The following is a 3,464-nucleotide window of genomic DNA, read 5'->3' as shown; positions in this document are numbered from 1 at the left end:
ACACAAAGATTTCGGTTCGGTACGTACCTCGGTTTAGAGGTCACTGTTCGGTTCATTTTCGGTACAGTAAGAAAACAACAAAATATAAATGTTTTGGTTATTTCTTTACCAAATTTGTAAACAATGGCTTTATCTTTTTAACATTGGGAACACAATAATAATTCTGCCCACGTTAATCAACATTAAACTGCCTCAAGTTGTCGCTCAGATTAAATAAAATGACAAAACTTTTCTTCTACATATAAAAAGTGCAACATTAAACAGTTTCAAGTCAACTCATCATGCTTAATTTATTACAGCATTTGGGAAGCCTGTAGTTGATTTATTGTTAAAAATATATATATTTTTATCAACATGTGACAGCAGGGACCCTGCCATTCAAAACTAGAATGCTCCATTACTAATGATTAAAGGGGAACATTATCACCAGACCTATGTAAGCGTCAATATATACCTTGATGTTGCAGAAAAAAGACCTTTTTTTTTTTTTAAACGATTTCCGAACTCTAAATGGGTGAATTTTGGCGAATTAAACGCCTTTCTATTATTCGATCTCGGAGCGAGAATCGGGAAGCAATCCGCCATTTTCTCAAACACATTACAAACACCGAGTCAAATCAGCTCTGTTATTTTCCGTTTTTTTGACTGTTTTCCGTACCTTGGAGACATCATGCCTCGTCGGTGTGTTGTCGGAGGGTGTAACAACACGAACAGGGACGGATTCAAGTTGCACTAGTGGCCCAAAGATGCGAAAGTGGCAAGAAATTGGACGTTTGTTCCGCACACTTTACCGACGAAAGCTATGCTACGACAGAGATGGCAAGAATGTGTGGATATCCTGCGACACTCAAAGCAGATGCATTTCCAACTGGACTGGACAGATCAGCTTTCAGGAAAAGAGCGCGGATGAGGGTATGTCTACAGAATATATTAATTGATGAAAACTGGGCTGTCGGCACTCTCAAAGTGCATGTTGTTGCCAAATGTATTTCATATGCTGTAAACCTAGTTCATAGTCGTTAGTTTCCTTTAATGCCAAACAAACACATACCAATCGTTGGTTAGAAGGCGATCGCCGAATTCGTCCTCGCTTTCTCCCGTGTCGCTGGCTGTCGTGTCGTTTTCGTTGGTTTCGCTTGCATACGGTTCAAACCGATATGACTCAATAGCTTCAGTTTCTTCTTCAATTTCGTTTTCGCTACCTGCCTCCACACTACAACCATCCGTTTCAATACATTCGTAATCTGTTGAATTGCTTAAGCCGCTGAAATCCGAGTCTGAATCCGAGCTAATGTCGCTATATCTTGCTGTTCTATCCGCCATGTTTGTTTGTATTGGCATCACTGTGTGACGTCACAGGAAAATGGACGAGTGTATATAACGATGGTTAAAATCAGGCACTTTGAAGCTTTTTTTAGGGATATTGCGTGATGGGTAAAATTTTGAAAAAAAACTTCAAAAAAATAAAATAAGCCACTGGGAACTGATTTTTAATGGTTTTAACCCTTCTGAAATTGTGATAATGTTCCACTTTAATGTAACTATAGCTGACAAAATGGTACAATAACAATAGGAGAGACTATTCATCCCTGAACACCATGGAGTTCATGTAGGCTTAATGATGCACTTACATTATTATATCAACTATCAGAGACAGAAACTCTTCATTTAACATAATGTCCTTTTTTGCTGCTTCAACACTTGATTGATTGATTGAAACTTTTATTAGTAGATTGTACAGTCAGGGGCGCCGAAAAGGGGGGGTAAAGGAGACGGATTCCCAGGGGCCCATGATGGAGGGGGGCCCAGAGAGGCCCTTAATGATGATGAAATTATAATACAGAAAAAATAATGACACTGTGTTGGGGGCCCTGTAAAGCATACTTGCCAACCCTCCCGAATTTTCCGGGAGACTCCCGAAATTCAGCGCCTCTCCCGAAAACCTCCCGGGACAAATATTCTCCCGAAAATCTCCCGATTTTCAGCCGGAGCTGGAGGCCACGCCCCCTCCAGCTCCATGCGGACCTGAGTGAGGACAGCCTTTTTTCACGACGGGAGGACAACAGGGTGACAAGAACTAAATCATCCAGACTAGAGATAAATTGTATTATTATGTTTATCTTACCTAAAAATAAATATATTTATTAATTAAAAAAAAAGAAAAACTAAATACATTTTTACTATATTTTGCTAAAAACATCAAAATCAATTGTATTTTTATTTGTATTTTTTTCTGACTCCTTATTACATCCAGGCATTAGAATTATACATTAAAATAAACATATTTGAAATAATTTATTTTAAATTATCATAATAATTCATTTAAAATGCCATCCATCCATCCATCCATCTTCTTCCGCTTATCCGAGGTCGGGTCGCGGGGGCAGCAGCCTAAGCAGGGAAGCCCAGACTTCCCTCTCCCCAGCCACTTCGTCCAGCTCTTCCTGTGGGACCCCGAGGCGTTCCCAGGCCAGCCGGGAGACATAGTCTTCCCAACGTGTCCTGGGTCTTCCCCGCGGCCTCCTACCGGTCGGACGTGCCCTAAACACCTCCCTAGGGAGGCGTTCGGGTGGCATCCTGACCAGATGCCCGAACCACCTCATCTGGCTCCTCTCGATGTGGAGGAGCAGCGGCTTTACTTTGAGCTCCCCCCGGATGGCAGAGCTTCTCACCCTATCTCTAAGGGAGAGCCCCGCCACCCGGCGGAGGAAACTCATTTCGGCCGCTTGTACCCGTGATCTTGTCCTTTCGGTCATAACCCAAAGCTCATGACCATAGGTGAGGATGGGAACGTAGATCGACCGGTAAATTGAGAGCTTTGCCTTCCGGCTCAGCTCCTTCTTCACCACAACGGATCGATACAGCGTCCGCATTACTGAAGACGCCGCACCGATCCGCCTGTCGATCTCACGATCCACTCTTCCCTCACTCGTGAACAAGACTCCGAGGTACTTGAACTCCTCCACTTGGGGCAAGATTCATTTAAAATGACCATATTTAATTATTCAAATAATTGCTTGTTTATCAACAACTTTAGCATTTTATTCATTACATTTTGAAGCTCTCAGAAGCCAAGTTATGTTATATTCCTTAAGATTTATTTATGCAAGTTTGAAGTATCAATTATCTAAACACAGTTTTGTTTGCATATTTTCAGGATGTAGAGATATATATATATATGTGTATGAAATACTTGACTTGGTGAATTCTAGCTGTCAATATACTCCTCCCCTCTTAACCACGCCCCCAACCACGCCCTGCCCCACCCCCGACCACGCCCCATCCCCCACCTCCCGAAATCGGAGGTCTCAAGGTTGGCAAGTATGTTGTAAAGATTCTTTTCATGGGGCCCAAAATCCCTAGCGGCGCCCCTGTGCACAGTACAGTACATATTCCGTACAATTGACCACTAAATGGTAACGCCCGAATAAGTTTTTCAACTTAAGTCGGGGTCCACTTAAATT

Source organism: Nerophis lumbriciformis, linkage group LG01 (assembly GCF_033978685.3).
Source record: "Nerophis lumbriciformis linkage group LG01, RoL_Nlum_v2.1, whole genome shotgun sequence".
Classification (NCBI taxonomy): domain Eukaryota; kingdom Metazoa; phylum Chordata; class Actinopteri; order Syngnathiformes; family Syngnathidae; genus Nerophis; species Nerophis lumbriciformis.
This window is presented reverse-complemented; position numbering follows the sequence as displayed.